The 18702-nt window shown below is 39.2% G+C and overlaps 1 long non-coding RNA gene across 1 annotated transcript; it reads left to right on the top strand.

The window, feature by feature from the left end:
* The first annotated feature begins 1290 nt into the window (after window positions 1-1290).
* Window positions 1291-17948, top strand: LOC118245601 (uncharacterized). Its single transcript, XR_004777898.2, has 5 exons — window positions 1291-1424; window positions 1905-2105; window positions 5058-5211; window positions 12365-12453; window positions 16397-17948. It is a non-coding gene; the product is annotated as an uncharacterized LOC118245601 (long non-coding RNA).
* Window positions 17949-18702: the final 754 nt, after the last annotated feature.

Genomic DNA, 18702 nt, shown 5'->3' with positions numbered 1-18702 from the left:
TGAAGATGCCAGGTATACTCTGAAAGGGAAGCAGAGCACTTCAGAGACAAAATAGCTGTCAATCCTTCCATCTGTGCATTCAGTACTTGAAAAGAGTATCTTCCTGCCCCCACCCCCACCCCAAGTAAGAACAGGTAAATCTTCAAATAATAATTACCACAACCACTTGATTTTTTTTTATTATTATTATTTTTTGATTGTGGTGTTATAATTCATTTGCCAGAACACTGAAGTGTTTATGAGAGAGAAATCCCATTTCCTTGGGCTGCTGCTCAGTCATGCTTTCACTGAGCCCCTGGGACATACACTGGCTAAGATAGAAGGGAAGTCAGAGAAGCAGAGTTAAATAATTCCTTCTTTGTGTCCACGACAGGGAGTAAGCTGTTTCACAAGATGCGAGATTACTGACTCCTCATGCAAGCAAGGACCACGGAAAAAACATGGACTGAGTCATGATTTGCACCCGTCTGACTGTATTGACTGTTTCACTGTGCACTCAGGATCAAAGCAGCCAGGTGTCAGCCAGCAGCTACCTTAGCTTCAGAGGCAGAAGAAATGTTGAAATGCATCACAAACACTCTTCCTTCTGACTGTGAGATGAGCTGTAATCCTGAGAGTAAGACCAGCTACGAGGCTGTGGTTCAAAGTCAATTTATAAAACCCAGAAACATATTCCATTCCCAGCGTGACACTAATGGAATATCTCAGTGGTGAGTGGTTGTTTCAAAGCTGTTATAAGAAAGAACATAGATATAAATGATACTTATGTGCTGCAAACTTCAGGAAAAATGACAAAGACACTGTAATTCCTCCTACGATGATTAGCTATGAGTGGAACACACTGGTCAGTTTGGATATTTTTTGCCTGTTGAAAGTATTCATGGCATTGGGTAGGGGGAGGGGGGCGGGCAGGAAATTGTCCCACATTTCCTTTCTTGTGTCTTCCTTTAAAACTGAAGACACCACAAATGGAGAAGCCGTCTGAGAAAAGTAAGTTAGACCTCATTGCTGGTGTGTTTGTAACGAGCATGTCAGGGCTCCTGGGTCTGGGATCATGTCCCCCCAGCCACTACCAGTGAAGTAAGTTCTTCCTGCAGGCCTTCAGTGCCAGGGATGTGGTTGCCTTATTTTTGTTCAGAGAACTATGGATTCTGTTTAAGGCTACCAGCTGCATTCAAGACAATGTTTGTACTAGCTCACTAGCTTCTCTAAAACTGAAATACCTGACTCTTGTGCCAAGTCTTTGATCTGACCCTTGACTTGTTTTCATTCTCCTGTCTCTAGATGCTGACAAATGGGTAACAGCCCATCCAGAGGCTGAATTGCCAGGCAAAGATCTCTTACCATACCTAGACAACTCATTTGATACAATGCTGAATTAAAATCAAAGACTTACATTGATTTTCTAGAAGGAGAAAAGCTAGGTGAGTATATTTTGCAGTCTTGCTACATAGCCACAAGGTTTTCTGTACAGAATGTAATGTTCCTGTGTGCTTTTTCGTAAGGCCATTGATAGTGCACCCAGACTGTGGGTGCTTTTTAGTTGTAAGAAAAAAGCTGGTAAAGCTCACTAGATTTCATGATCTAAGGTATTCCACATTATACAATGAAAGTGGAAGGTGTATTAATTTTGGAAAATTAATTGCCTATTGCATAAAGGCAATTTTTTTTTCTACTCTGAGTTACTGAAACCTGATTTTTCTATTATTTCCTGGAAGATCAACATAGCAGATCAATTAAGATAAAATCCTGTAATATATATATCTATATATTTATAAACATATACACACACTGTCTCTCTGTCACTATCTCATACCTGTCCTTCATCACCAGGAAAAAAAAAAAAGTTTCCTGATAAGAAAACATGTACAATTGTATTCTGCTGTATTTTGCTTCACCTTTAGGTAAAGATGGATTTCCCACCCAACACCAAGGAGGAGCACAGTCACTTCTTCACCATGGATTCTATTCTCTCTTCTTGCCTGAAGAGCTTAGATCTATTCAACTGTGAAATAACTTGTCCCCATGTTATGCAACCTTGATAATTCTCTGTTTGGCGTTACTCACAGATGCTCAGGGTGGGAGCACCACATCTAAAAAGGAAGGTAGGAAGTTGAATGTACCACCACAACTTAAAATAATTAAAAAAAAAAAAAAAACTTTATATTTCTTAGGAAAGTGTAAAATAAGAACACAGAAAAATTGTCTTTAAAATTTGATAAAGTGTCTTTGAAGAGAGTATGGGACATTTTTGAAGAGCAAATCCCAGTTGACTGTGGAATTTTCCACTATGCAACTGAGCGTTTTATGCAGGCAGATAATTTTTTCCACTGTCTAGGCTCAGTAAGAAATCTAGTTTGTGTAAACACGTATACACATGCTCACACATTATGGAGATGTTAGAAGCATTGCCACAATTCAAAATGGTAGGTTGAAATGTACAGTTAACACAGTACTAAAATTCCTTTTGTTCAGTGACCGAATTTGGTATCTACCTTTGATAATCTAACACTTTAGAAGAAAATTTAATTCTGGCTGTGTTTTTGTTAAATGTCTTACTGGCTTGCAGAGGAAATCTCTTCTGCCTTCTCTTGCTTGTTCTGTATTTATTGGTTGGATTAAACATTTCAAAATGTTTGGGTTGAATTTTTCATTTAAGACGTGTAGGACATACATGATCCTTTCCATAGCCAAAGGCAACTCTAGAACATTGCAAACATTTCAGTATTCTGTGCTTCACGGTTTCTTCTGTGTATTGTACAGGCATGTGTGAATGTGTATGTGTGAATGACAGGGAACTCACATGGACGAGTGAGGCAGTAGAGATTTTTGCAGAGCCTGAACAACACCTGGGTTTGACCTTGACAACAGATTAAAGAAGTAGATTTTTGAGTTAAAGTGGCAATTGAATGAAGTTTGGAGCTATAAACAGAAAAAAAGGAAAAAAAAAAAAAAGCCTCACTTGATTCTTTTAATGCTCAGAACAGGATTTTGTACCCAGTTACCAATAAATAGAAATGCAACAGTTCCACCATTTTTTCCTCTTAACCAGAACACACTTGACGACACTAAATATTCATTCCTCTGCTTGGGTCAAAATCGATACTACAGCCCATATCCTTCCAGGCATTCTCATCCTATCATCCTAAAATAGGATTTTATCCTTCTGCTGTCCTGTTGATATCATACCAAGAGTCTAGCAATATCTTGAATGTAGTCCAATTCTGACATTTCAAATGTGAGCAGATTTAGTCTGTTTTTCAGAATACTTTACACACAAAGATTAATCAGTAACCCTGCCCCAATCTCCAGCTAGATTTTTCACCTTGTTTCAAACCAATGTTTTAGACCAGGACATAGTTTACTATGAATACCAGTATATGAATACAGAGTATACAAGAAGAAGAATGTATGTTAGTACTTGGAGTGGCTGGAAGCTGAGAAGTGGGCATGGCTTTGTATAAAGTTGATGAAATTTTGCAGATGGAAAGTTAAATAGCAGCAACTATAAGAGCTGTGTTAAATGAAGGCATACTGGTATTTGTATGGAGCCTGCAGCTAAGTCAGATTACAGTTTTTTTAGGAGAACTTGTCTCTGATTCCTCTCCCATGATATCAGCTGGGCATTCCCGAGCACAGAAATGCCAGTTGTCATACCCATCTCCAAGAGCTTTCTGATTTTCATCCTGTTCTTTTTCAAGAGTGATAACATATTCTCTAAAATAGTTTAAATGCTAGATGTTGTTGTTTCAATTGGTTCTGTAGAAAATCATCTTACTATATACAATATTTTTCATTCCTTCAATAATTTAAAAAACAGATTGTTTTTACTTCTTTCTGCTAAAATACCGAGAGCATTAGAACAGGTAAAATACAAATTTGACAGGCAAGAACATTTTAAAAGAATATAGTTCTCTGTTGCATTACACAATGCTGTTAACAATTATAAACACCAATTCCAAACATACTCTGAAAGGTTTTCAAGGAATTTGACAGTTTACAATGTTCATCTATATAGAAGGGGTGTAATTTTATGAATTGACTAATTCAGACAATGACTTTTGGGACCACTGGAAACTGATTTCATCAAATTAGACCTATTGAGACCTCAGTTCAACAAGCTACCAGCTGTGGGAAGCCCGTCTCCTGCACCAGTTGAGTTTCTTGAATCACTCAAATTGTTCTGCTGAGAGCGTGTGCTTAAATATCTTGCTGAGTCATGAACCGTATGTTTTTCTAACAGTATTTATGGTGTTAACTTACACTGGTTAATCAGCAAGGTATTTAAGCATTTTATGAATAGATTAGATTTGCTCTAGAAAAGAATAAAGCACAAATAAATTCATATGCTAAATAATGGTAGTTCACTATTAGTGGTAGTTCACTAACAGTAGTAGTTCAGTGAACTAACAATGAATCACACTTGATTCATTGTTAGTTCAGCGAATACTAAAGTGGGAGTGAAAAGTTGTCACCTCGAAGGGGACTTCCACTTTGTGTATGACAAATAAATATTTCTACTTCAATCCTCATCATCATCAGAGCAAAGCCTGTGACCCATCACTTCAACACAATTACTAGTCTCTCTTAATTTGATTTTAGAGTTGAAGTCCCGAGGGACAAAATTAATAGTCTGCTGGAGACAATGCAAGTGTTGTGAGGTCTTCCCCTGTGAGAAAATGTAGTATGTAGTGAAGTACTTCAACATGGAAAATGGACTTTGTGACTTCTGCAAAGTCATAATCTTACTCTTAATGCTTTGGTAGTCTAATTAATGTAAATACACGAGTCTAAATAATTGCTTTGGGGTCATCTTAATTAGAACTTCCATCTTTTAATTGGCAGAGAGATTAATTAAGATATACCCTCAACCGTCTATTAAATATCCATTATATTTTATGAAGAATTATTCCAGATCTACTCAAATGCAGACCAAGAACACTAATCCTACTTCACCCTTCCACTCTGTCACTTGTAATGCTAAAAAGAAAAACTTCCTTGCACGTATATGCTAAATCACAAATAAACTCTGGCACGTGGCCCTCTGCTTTTCCCAGGCATAGATGAGCTATGGAAGAACCGGCTGTCACCACTGTAACCCCTTCCCTGGATGAGCATTAGATGTGTCCAAGCCTTGTCAACTGCTGCCAGCCCCTGGAAGAGGAACTGCAGGCCTGCAGCCATGGTAGGATGCCTGGGATACTCTCTGGGGTAAGGAGCTTAACGTGTGGCTGATGTGAGGGGGTTTTATGCACAGAACATGTGAATTCTGACGGACTCCACAAAGTCAGCACTATAATTTAGGACGAGTACATCTGCACTGAATCCTGGGGGAAAATGTGAAAGCCAAAAAAATTTGGAAGGTGGCAACTCCAGCCATGTGCCTCTGCAAGGTTTAAGACTTTCCACGCCTATTTACAGCCAATCCTCGGTGCTGATGTTCAGTTTCTGTTCTTCAATTCAGATGGGGCTCCAGTAGAGCTCTTAGGACAAACTAAAGCCAGGCTGCTTTGGAGTGCACACAGCACTCATTCAGTCCAGGGAGAGGCATGCCTCTGCATAAAAACTGAATTTTTCTGATGAAAAATGAAATCTTAACTACCAACCTGTGGCAAATAATTCCTCTTCTGCTACCAATCATGCAAAGAGCTCTCAAGATAGTCTGGTGTCAGAGTGATTAAATGTAGTTGAAATGCTTATGGAGCAAAGAGACTAGTTAGCAGATTTGTTGCCAAATCAGATACTTCTTGATTAAACACTAGAACAAAAAGTCAACATTTCCTCTTTCCAATAGGGATTCTGTCTTGTCCAGTCAATGTCAGATGAAAAATGTGCCCAAGAGTGTTGAGTTATACTTCAACAAATGGTGTCTTTTGAAATCCCATTTACACAGGAGGTGTGATCCCACCAGAACTCCTCCATCACCTTAGAGAAAGCCAGGAAAGCAGATGAGTTGAGATTGCTGCTAGAGGATATGGTTTCTATTAGTGTTTTCCTCAGAGGAGAATGTATAAATAACTCACTCATGGACTGGTACAATCTGTCAGGGGGGCAGCAGTTATATAAATACGTTCCTCCTGTTTCTCTCTCACCAAAAATAACCCATTTCTACCACAGCTGCATACAAAATTTAGGTAAATTAGAAGGTAGGATTGAGACTTCTTCTGCACAACAGATTCAGACTTCTGCAGAACAGCTCAGAAACTGCAACTGTGTATAGTCTTTTTTTTTCTAATAAAACTGCACATGCCCTGCCATGAAAAGAAACACCTTTCTAGTGTTTCCTGCAAACATAGATTTAGAAATAAAAAATACATTACACTACCAGATAAAATTATGGAAAATATGCTGCTTAACCTGTGAAGCCAGGCACACTGTATTAACGTTGTATAGTAAAGAAATAGTATAAAACAAAACCACTATATTAATAAAAGTATATTTGCCTTCCAAATTATTTTGGTGATCCAATGAAGCCTGAATTAGCAATGTACCTTCATTACTGCACCGAAGTCAGGTCAGAACGTTTATTACTTTTAGGTCAGATCTTTATTACTTTTTCATTAAAAACAAAGCAAAGCATATTTTGTCTCACACTTTGCTAATCAAAAGAGATGACAGAGTTCAATGTATAGGATGCGACCCAGCTGGCTTTTTTTTTTTTTTCTCAATATTGAAATGCTGCTAAATGTTTAGATTAAAAATGTGCTAGAGCAACCTACCTGCACCTATCCTGCCCCAAGAAAATCTGTGTGAGGAGTGACTCTAGACCACTAATCGCAGGGACGGAGGATATTGCTGTTGTAGAAGCAATGTGTGTGTGTGTACCTAAGTGTGTGTGAGACAGAGGGAGACCACACCTCTACTTTTCTGAAGTGCAGACTTGAGGAAAAAACAGAGAGAGGAAAAAACAAACAAACACGAGAGGACATTTCAGCCTGGCAGACCAACATAAAGAAGCTGTGAGCACTGTGAGCAGAGATGCTGCTGCTTCTTGTTTGATTCCTCCAGCATTCAGGGAAACATGTCTGTTTTCTTAAAAAAATCACAGGTCTGCTTCAAAGAGCCACCAGCCTTCAGCACACGTTTCTTCTCCTAAGCAGAACAGCCTGGAAAATCCTGAATGTGTCGCTGAATGCTCAGGTCAAAGGAGCAATTGTTGCTTCCAAGCTCTTGTCATCTAAGTGCCACTACTAAGACAAAGGCCTCTGAAGGATCCTGGCAGTGGGGGACCACCCACAGGCCGTTTGAAGAAATAAAAGTAGTCCAATGAGGAGTGTAATTATATTTCCTTTTCTGAAATGGAGACATCAGACCTGACCTCCTGATTGCCCAGAGTAGTTCCATCATTGTTGCAACATGTTCATTCACCCTTGGGCAGCCTAAGGTGCCTTAACTGGAATGTTTCCCCCCAGGGAAATAAAATACAAGCAGATCGGGGTTATGAGTGAAAGCCACTCATTAGAAATCTTCTCATCTACAACCTTCCCTCTCCTCTGGGTATAAATATCCCTTCTCCAGGCACTAAATCCTGCAGGGCAGTATCGGTATGTCACAGCGATGAGCTATAGCCAAGTGTGTGACTTACACTGGGCTGATCCCGTGAGGAGCTGTGGAATTGCTCTGCCACAACCCAGCTGTCCTGAAATGATATAACAGATAATAAAACTAAGACTGGTACTGAAGAAAAGTTACCCTTAGGAAATATGTATGGGACTATTTTTTGAAACAGAACCATAGCCGTCTTTAATTCCTCACCAAACAGAAAACATGTTCAAGCTAGAAGAGAAATAAGTAGCAGTTTCCAAAATCACCATTTTTCTGCTTAAAGACAGTTAGTGACAATCTATACATTTGTATGGATCTACACTTTTATGTAGGCTTTTGTCTGTCTTAAAGGACCTGGATAAGTAAACAACAGCAATGTGAGAATGGAATATAGAATTGACATCATATAGATCCCCTTCCTTGGTATCACATAAACCAGAGGTTTTATGGTAGATGTCGTCTCCTGCATAGTCTTCAGTAAAAATAATCCTGGATATTACTCTGTCTTGTCTAAAAGAGAGGCAGAACAAGGCTGGAACTAGTCTGAGACTCATGCTTTGTGACTTGCCTATGGTAGCAGGCAGGAGGCAACTGAAGCAGCAATTTTGTGGGTACTTCCGTGCTCAGTGACGACTTCACTCAATCCATGCCAGACGGACCAGAAAGCACGTTGAATGGCTGCATCACTGCACCCAGAGGCTCCAGCGATGAGGATGACCTCTTCAGGACCATTTGGGAGCTGCTTAGCATCTTGTAAGCACACACAGCTGAGCTCCAGACATCCTGTTTAGACCTTCTGGTTAAGAAGTTGCAAGGAATCAACCACAGAAATCTGTTTGTTAACAGTTTGAAGAGGTCTCAGGTTCTGAAACCACCCACATCTCTTTTGTTCTGTTTTTGCTAAGCCTATAATGGTGTTTTGAAATAGAAATTCAGATTCTCCTTCTGCCAGGACTGCTTGATTTTGGTTAAAGCTGAAGAAAACTGAAAGCTAATTATTTCCTGCTTCAAGCACAATAGAGAGTTTATTGTAATGTTCCCTATAATCCTATCAGAAGTGTTACAGGAACTCAGTAATAAATGAACTGCCAATTAATTAAGTGCCATATAGACAGGCCACTCCAGAAATTGTTGGTTTCTTTTTTTCCACCTCCTGCATCAAATCAGTTGTTACAAATCAGGAAGAAGGTATTCACTGGAGTTTAATTCAAAACATTATGATTGCAGAATATTTCACTCAGGGTGAAATTCACCCTTAGTGAATTAATGTTAAAAACTAAGTAGAAATATGATTAGTTCCACCATTAAAATGTAATTTATTTGGGTACAGTTCTTGCACTTGCATTTTTTTTATTATTTAGGCATTCTAAAAATGGGTAACATAAAATTGGAACTTCCGTCATTTTTAATAGGATTTTTAATAACATCTCTCCCTAATTGCATTTGAATTACACTTTAGAGCATTAACATTCATTCTTCATCAAGACAATCTGAAATACAACAGCATCTTTTTGTGTGTCAGGAGGGAAAAGAGGGTGATTGTTTTTTGCAGATGTTAGTAGTAGGATAAAGGGGCCAGTTTCAAACCATCTACATGTTTGAAGCCAGTTTACTACAGGTGTTTTGGAATTGGAAGCTGTGCTCTGAAAGAAATCCATGTGGACACTTGGACACTTTTCTGCTTTACTCAGCTAAATACTCCGTGCAGTTGCAAGGCAAAAAAATTAGGCCGCTGCACAGTCTAAAGAAAACTGGCCTAAGTGTATTCATTCAGTGACAGTACTAAGAAGATACTAAGGGATAAGGGTAAAATATATCAACTATGCTATGAAGATACCCCTTTGGGGTGCTCCGTGTTAAGTACGCTGTGGGGAGTGCATGAAAGGGGAGCGACCTGTTTGGTTTTGCTCTGGGACATCGACTGCCGGGTAGCAAGTGTACTGTGTGTTAATATCTCAGCTGCCCCATGTGCTAGATAAGGCAACTTATTGTGACACTTGTATGCGGGTGCTCATAGGTGCAAAGAGAGGCCCAGGGCAGACATTCTTGAATTATCTGTGCTTCAGGGTCTCTTGTTTTCCAGGAAGCTCTGCTGGCTTGTATACCTACATGCAGCAGCAAAATCTTGATGACATCTACTGAGTTCCTGATGAGTGGAACTCATCAGGAGTCTCATCATTTTGCTCAAGCAAAGAAAAAGCCCTTAGGAATGGTGAAAAGAAAGGAAAAATTTTCCTTTGCTACCTAAAAACGTTCCATACAGAACAATCAAAGACAAATAGAAGGATAGATGTAGATGTGTACGGTGTTTTATACCTGAGCTACAAGACTGAGGATACTTGAAATGCTGATTGGCACAACAACCCTGCTGCAGGCCATGCTAAGCCTTTACAATAACTTGGGGAATGATTTTCGATTTGTAAGGCAATATCAAGCGTTCACTGAAATAGACAGTGCTTGGAATATGGAATAAAACGTCTGTGTAAGAAAATTTCCAGGGACTTACTAACAAGGTGGAGACAAAAAACAACAACAATGAAAGAAAACAAACACGCAAAAATTCCTCATTCCTAACACTCAAATTAAAAATGTGTCTTCTCATTTCAACACACTGACGCTAGTGAAACAGATGACACTGACTCCTGAAGTCCCTCCAGCACAGAGCCAAGTAGCAAAGTTGTCTTTTAAAATAACGCCATTTGCAAGCACATCCAAGAAGTATCACTGAACAACCAGGAAAACAAAAATCTGTTCCTTTTGTCCTGGTATTGCAGGCTTTCCTGAGCCAGTCAGGTACTGACAGAAATGCAGCCTGGGATCCTAGAGCTAGAAAAAGGGAGGAGGCTGGACAGGAAGGCTGACAGTGTGGCAGAAGCAAACACTCTCTCAGGCTGCATTGCTCTTGCCCAATGTCCTGCGGAGCCAGAGGGCTGCAAGAGGCAGGTGCTGCTTATTCTCCCCATGGAAAGAGTGAGGCTGAACACACCAAGTGCTCTGGGTAGGACAGCTAAACCCCAGGATCTGGTGCATCAGCATCCGTGTTTTATCCTCACAGTTACTTGGCTGTTCATGGCACTTTTAAGCTGAAGTTCCTGCATGGGAAGTCATTGTTAAAACATTTTTATCCCGGACCTGTGTTGTTGCCTGCTTTGACATGGAAAGATACAGAGGCTTAGCTTAAAGATATTGGTCTGTCTACCTTTATCTCCACTCACAGCAAGCCCACCTTGAGCGTAGGTCTCAGCAGCTGGTAGATTTTGAAACATTGTGCACAGCCCTTGCTTTGAAGCTGATCCCTGGTAAGAAATAGCTCATTGAAATCTCCCACTAAGGCACCGACTTCCCTCATCAAATATTCTTTATGAGTGTTCTTTATGATTTTCTTCCCCTATAATTTATACCGGAGAATGTAATACCGAACAAAAATTAATAACAGCAGCCCCTGAACACATTGTGGTCAAACTGATCCAGCTTTTTGTTAATGGCCCTTGTGTCTGACTTACCATTGTGTCTGACTGCCTTCCAGTCATTTCTGTGTGCAGCCTGTGCTGTAGGCATGGCTGGAAAATCTTGTATTTGTTTAGAGAAGCAAAACTGGAAGAAAAAAAAAATCTCATGGGCAAATCCACAGAGGAAGAAACTTAGTAGCAAAACTACGAACTGGATTTAAAGTTTAATCCAGGATTTTAAGTATGTATTCTGTCTACAGTTTGGCATAACTGACAACTTTGATTGCCTGAGCCTTCACTGATGTTGGAGTAATGTGGAAAAATGACTAGATTGTTCTCTGAAATGAAGACTGCTTTGTTTGCTGGCATGCCCATATTCTTACTACATTTGCTTTCCATGATAGTGCCAGGTAAAAACAGGAAGAGATGAATACACGGAACAGAGCTTAGAGAGACACAGACAGAGGATTACACGGGCATTTCTATATATACCAGTTGGGGAGTGGCGGTCATATTCATCTCATAAAAGGCTGAAGCTTGTGAGCTGCAGGAGATCTAGCCTCAGCAGCTCTTCGGGTACCCATTATCCATGTTTCTTCAATTTAAAAAAAAACATGGTTAAAAGGACTGTTTATACTGTTGCCACAGAAGACATTACTCATACACAGATATTAGTCATAAATGATGGAGCCCTTTATTAAAATTGCAGGCAGCTAAGTTTGGGGAGCTCATTGTCTTTTTTTTTTCTCTTATGAAGGGGCAATCAAAACGGCTGGTGCTTTTGGAGGGTATGTCTCAGTTGTGGTGCAGTCATGCCAACCAGGCTGTAATGAAGAATGACATTCTGGTCAGAGAAGGGCTGGTACTGCATTGTTTATCCGCATGGATTTCCATTGAATTAGTTCCGTTTTAGTGTCTAGATATATTTGACACATCTATTTCAATTTTAAATGTACTGTCCAGAAGACTGCAAGTGCTGACGATATCTAAAATGGCATTTTAAAGACAAAAGACACCCATGTTAGGGAGAAGTGATGGCTTAAGAGAATGACACCAGAACGACACCAATTACCTTATGAAATAAGAGCAACCTTGTAATGGACATGTACAATACCAGGGTCACTTGTTACCTTTTGAATAACTGGGCTAATTGATTATACAGTTAGAGTATAGTCTGATCCGAGGCATAAATCAGAGGACTTTTGTTTGAATCGTAGCATGTCTTTTAAGAAAAAAAAAATCCCAACTTTATCTTTATATCATAAAGATAATCGACTCGAAATCCTTAAGAAATTCAGGAAAGGCTGCCAATAATATGAAATATGAAAGACACTCTCTTTCCCTTTGTCTCTCTGTCTCTCTCACTTTAGAGATACAAAAGACTGCATTGGAGAGAGTCTGCAGTTCTTTCCCTGGTAGCAAAGAGGAGCTACTCCAGCTGAGAATTGGTGTACTAGAGGTAAGCAAGACTCAGCTGGGAAGGAAACATCCTTTGTAACACCATCAAGTGATAAAAGCTATGGGCTCTGGATTTTACTAGCCTTTTAATCTCTTGTTTTTCAACCTTTTGAAGAAAAAGCTTCACATATTTTTGAACCCACTGGCATGTCCTTATGAATTGTTAAGAGTGTAAAAGAATTTTGTGCTGCGCTTTGTGTAACTTAAATTCACTATGAATGCTTGTGGGAAGAGCAAGCCTGGGACCAGAGATAAAACTGATAGAAAGAGACCTGCTAGAAATAACTGTGTAGAGCTCGAAGACCCCAGAGTGGGCAGTAGTTGGTATCTTACATTGGATTATAAATTATTTCAATCACTTTCACTCAGTCCCCCGTGCAGCCTTACAATTAAAAAGTACATTATTATCCCCCTCAAAAACCCATCAGAGGTAGCAAGAGGAGAAACTATTACTTATTAGACTGGATGGATACAGTAGGGAAAACCAAAGTTGCCCTCAGGTCTTGATGGAAAGTGGGTAGAAATTTTGGTGACTTCTGGGTTCTGAATGTCAGTGTGCACACTGTTAGGTGATCTTTCTGTTTTAATTCATTTGAATAGTTAGTAGATCTGATGAAATACTGAGGCTAAAATTAACTGAAATATTCTAAAATGGTATAGAATTTAAAGTCATGCAATCACAATTGGCTTTTCCCCAGGCATGCCCATTTTTTTTAAGCCCTAGCACTGCCCTCCTTGTTTCTAAAGGATTTTCAACAATGCTGCGAAGCCCATCAGAAGTTCTGATGTACTGTCACAGAACTCTACAGTAATCAGAGGTGTTTTGCATTACTGGAAACTAACCCTGGGAATGACTAGAAATAACTATAACGTGTTTAATTTTGTGTGAAAGTCATTGTATGCATTTGAAAAATGAGTGTGTTGGCTACACACATTAAAGTGTAGATTACTGAGAAAGAAGATGTTACTCTTAATCAGTATTTTCTTAAGCCTTGGTAATGCAAATTCAACAATGAGTGCAAATAAGCAAAAGTAAAAGCATGGGTGTCCTTATCAAAACAGAGAAGCTGCCAAATCTGACATCAAAGCAGCCCCTGCTCAGTGGCTACCCAATGACAACAATTTGGCCCTTTGAACACAAAATACAGAGTAACTGGGATTGAAAACAACCAGGCACTGACAGTGCACAGCAGACAAAGTTGAGGAGTCCCTGACCAAAAAAAGATGCGTGTGTGTGAAAATGTGCATTTCTCTGCAGGTCTTTGCAAGTATCAGAGTTCCATGTTTCACTGTATAGAATAAAAGGACAAAAAATCTAAGGCTTGTGATTATGAGTTTTAAAATGTTTGAGACCCGAAACACCTTTGTTTGTGTTTCTTTGTTTGAAGAGGCAAACTACTGCAGCACTTTCATATTTGTGATATTTGGACATCATCAAATCATTTTACAGTCTCAAAATATTTTTCAGAGATACAGCCTGAAATTGGCAGATGATGTTCAGGTATTTTTTTTCCTCTAGCATGTGGCAATTATGATGAATCAGAGTTTATTCTGTGTTCTGTTGATCACCATAGTAACCTGTACTCCCTGCATTTAATAGGAAACAAAAAGTTATTTACTTGACAGGGATGGAGTTCTGGGAAGCACTGGTTTACGAACACTGGCAAAATATTTTAATGGCACTATTTGCTTCTCAGGTGGTTATGTGTACCTGTAACTGGATCTTCATCTGTCATACAGACTTCACAAGAAGAAATTTATTGTAGTGAAAATTCATTAATTAGGAACACAGCTATTTTCTACTCTTATCTGTCATTATATAAAGTTAGACAGGGTCCTATTCAGTCCAAACTATTTACATATAGGTAAAGCATAGTAAAGGTACATTGCTAGCCTGTTTGGCTTGTTTTGTATTCTCAGGAACCAAAGAGATTCCTAAACTGCAAACAAGAGATAGCAATTGCTTAGTGGTATTGAATGAAATCATTGCCATTTAGCATCAGACCTCTTCAGGTCTTTTTTTTTTTTTTTTTTTCCATCCAAAACTGTGACATTGCCTGTCAAATTTTAATAGTTCCTTTGGTGGTACAAATTGATTTATTTTATGAAATGACTTTCTTTTAGCAGGTTAATGGATCTTTCTGACTGGTTACTCTTAACATGAGATACTGACCTGGTTCTTAAAAGTGGCCTCGCATAATGCAGAGATGGCACAGGGGCGATAACTGGCATCCACTGTGGGGCAGAGGAAGCTGAGGGGAGCTGAAGAGCTAATTCTGCCCAGCCCCTTGCTCTGTGGGACTCAGGCACCAAATCTGGCTTCTAAATGAACTGCTCCTTCAGCAAAATTTAGAGTGCAAGCTGTGTGGAAGCTAGGGCGATCGCCCGTGCAGTTTTCCTTTGTGAAGAGAGTTTCTGCATTTTCAGTCCCCTGTTGGAAACTTCCCATAATATGACATAATCTCAGAGAAGTTGATAAAGCAATTCATCAGGAGAAGATGCAGCCATTACATTTCTAACCACCTCTAGCCGCAATGAATCGTTCGTTATTGAACTTCATTATTACAATCACACATTACTGAGGAAGTCTCCAGTCCCTCAAGCATTTGTGTATTCTACCTACCTTTTGTTAGACATTTTATCATGCTGCAGTGAACTGTATTTTACAATGCATACAAATTTAAAGCTTATATTTCACTAGTTCTGTAGGGACCATTTTACCCAGAAGGGTGCAGTTCTTCCTTCTATCTCAGGAAAAATTTTGATTTTAACTCTGACACATTAAAATGTCCTGAAAAAAATGATGGTAGAACCATCTACTAATTCAAAACTTTTATTTTATTGGGATCACAGGGCTAACAGTCAATATAGTTACTTCATATACTTAAATAGACATTATCTCCTGTAGTAGCAGAAGCAATCAGTACTAAGCATCAAACAGCATGTGTGTATTAATTTTACAAAAATACCCTTTCACATTCATACTATCAAATAGGTTTTTCTAACCTCTATTCTTAGGAATGCAATTTGGAGGATGTGCATATGTGTGAAATGAGCTATTATTAATACTTCAGCTGTGTGTGTGTTGTCACTGCAGCCTACCAGTTTTGCTGAAGTAATAATTTGGTCATATCGGAGGATGGAAAATAGGATCTTCAAAGCACTAGTCAGAAGGAATTACTGAGTAAGCCCATTGTGTGGTTTTTGTTTTTGTTTTTGTCTTTTTCCTGCTAAGAGATTAAACATCATACCTGGATATTATCTCATAAATACCACACACAGAATACTTATGAGACAGATATGGGAGGACTGCTAGCACATGCAAAAAATCAGAGACACTGGAAGTTAGGAAATGTTACCTGTGATGACAGACGCATTTTTCTAGCATAATGAGCTACTGGGAATGCAGTAGTTTTGCTCTACTAAACAGTTCTTCAAAAGATTGGTGATGGTTTTTGTTCTAAAATCCTGCAGAAGAGAGGGGCCTGGGGATGGTGTGTTTGATGGTTTAATTTTGGAGACTAGGTTCAGATTTTTGAGCAGCTTTTATAGCAAGCTAACACTGGATTGTGTCTACTTGAAATGCTAATGTAAATGTAAAGATACAGAAGCCTTATTTTCAAAATTATTTAAAGCAAGTCTGTTTAGGCAGGTGCACAAAGAGACTGTTTTGTACGAGGTATGCTCCAAAATGGCCAACACAAATTAGTTCTACACAGGAACCATGAAGTTATGGCTAAGCTATTAAACCCCACTGTGCTTCCTTAAATGTCAGGATCAGCTCAAGTGCTTTAGCCAAGTGCAGTATCACTGAAGTGTACCTTACCTCCTGCAGAAGCAGAAGTAATCACTACTAGGCATCAAACAGTACGTGGGTATTAATTGTACAAAAAGGTGTTCACAGTCATATTATCAAAACCATTTTTTCTAACTTGTATTTTTAGGAATGCAATTTGGAAGATGTGCGTATGTGAAATGACTGCAAGAATCCCACGAAGCTCAACAAGGAGAAGTACAGAGTCCTACGATTCCTGGTGGACATGAGGTTGAACATGAGTAAGCAATGTGCCCACAGTATTCTTGGCTGCATTAGGCAAAGTATCTCCAGCAGGTGAAGAGAGAAGCTCCTTCCTCTCTACTCAGACCTGGTGAGGCCACACCTGGAGTGCTGTGTCCAGTTCTGGGCTCCCCACTACAAGAGAGACCTAGACATAATGGGAAGGGTCCAATGTAGGGCCACAAAGATCAATGAACTGGAGCACCTCTCCTGTGAGGAGAGGCTGAGATGGTTGGGACTATTCAGCCTGGAGAACAGGAGGCTCAGGGGGTTCTTAGCAGTTACAAATACCTATGAAAATGCTATTTTCAGTGCTGCCCAGCAGCAGGACAAGAGGCAATGGGCACAAACTAGAATACAAGAGGTTCCGTCTAAACACTAGGAAGCACTTCTTTACTGTGTGGGTGATAGAGCCCTGGCACAGGATGCACAGAGACAGTGTGGGGTCTCCCTCCTTAAGAGATATTCAAAAGCTGCATGGATGTGGTCCTGGGCAACCTGCTCTGGGTGTCCCTGCTTAAGCAGGGATGGGACCAGATGGCTTCCAGAGGCCCCTCCCAACCTTAACCATTCTGTGATTGTGATCACAAGACTCATGCCTGAGTAAGAGCAGAGGCAGGTAGAATTTTCATTTGCCCTCAAATCTTCATGGGAATACAAATATTTACCTTTCAAAGAGATGTGGCACAATTAAGGAATTTCATATTGGATAGAATATGAAGATCTTGGATGGGAGACTGCCTAAGTGTAAAGCATTAGATCATTAATGCATAGTTCATGCTTCTAGTTTCTGATGACCAATGTATGCAAGTATGCTTTTTCTAGAAAAGAATCATTTCTGAGGTAATGGTGAACAGCTGGTAGAGAATTTATATGAGTTGTACATAATATACACATTGAAGAATTTGCATAGATATTTCATTTCCTTCTTAAATGTCATAAGTAGAGATCACTGGTGAGTGATACCACGTACAATCCACCTTTTGTTAAGTTACATAGAGCCACAGCACATTGATCACACATACCAAATAGAAGACTTTAGCTCAAGAAAAGGAATATAATTGTAGAATGGATTTGCTTGCACAAATTAATGGGAAGATTTCCACCAAAGCAAGAACATATGTCACGGTAATATTGATTTTGGTATAGCCACCTCTTAAAATACAGGCTTTACAGAGTCAATAGTGCCTTGATTTAGGTTCTAACCCAACCCAGAAGTCTCAAATTCAGTTTTATCCGCTTATTATTGATTTGTCTGGCATAGTGTGGGTTGTTGTTGTTGTTGTTTTTTTCCAGAAATGCTTTTCTGCTCTCAAATTTTAGCTAGCTCTCCCAGAAGAATGTCTAATACAGTCACAAAGAGCAATTATATTCCTTACAAGTGAACTATTGATGATCATAATAAAAAGGAAAGACAGAAGTCATGTCAGTTTAGCTTCTGTCAGGACCTTAGAGTGCTCCCTCATTCAAAAACACTTATGTAATCAACAAGCAACAAGTAATAAGTTGCAAAATATGAGCAGCCCTTTATTTCCTATCAGGTAAGATAACAACTTTGTAAAGCTGTGCTATTTTTAAGGAATAAAATACCTTATAACTATCACCAAGACATCAGTTCTTTGCTATTCTACTACCATACCTCTTTTTTTTTCTCCCCTGCTACCTGACATTTAAATGCCTATAATTTTAGACATCAGGACCACATACCTGCAAAAAATTTCACCAGCAGTGAGCTGAAAGACATTATTGCTGCCATTTGTAGACAGCAGTTTTACCCAATGTGCATCTTCAGCACCTTCTTTGTCTTTTCTTGGGGTGGGGGGCAAGATGATGGAGCACAAAGAGACAGCACAGCTCCTTTAATAAGCCTTAACAATTTTGCTTTGATTAAATTTGTACAGTGAAATTGAAATCCTTTGGGTAGGAGTTGATGAATCATAGAGGAAATCAAGAGAGGAAATAAAGCCATGGTTAGAAGAGATTAAACAAGCCATAAAGTTTTCAATAAAAGTAGCACTTAAGAACTAGAAAAAGACATATGTATGTGATTGTACGGGGTGAAAATGTATGTGTGTGCAGGAGGAAAGGGAAGGGCAAATTTGTCTGGGGAGTAAATCCATTTAGGTCATTATGGTTCAATATGGCCATGATCCAAAAAAACACTTGAGCATATGTTTGATTTTAACATGTGAC

This window comes from Cygnus atratus, chromosome 13, assembly GCF_013377495.2.
Source record: "Cygnus atratus isolate AKBS03 ecotype Queensland, Australia chromosome 13, CAtr_DNAZoo_HiC_assembly, whole genome shotgun sequence".
NCBI classification, from domain to species: domain Eukaryota; kingdom Metazoa; phylum Chordata; class Aves; order Anseriformes; family Anatidae; genus Cygnus; species Cygnus atratus.
This window is presented reverse-complemented; position numbering and strand designations above follow the sequence as displayed.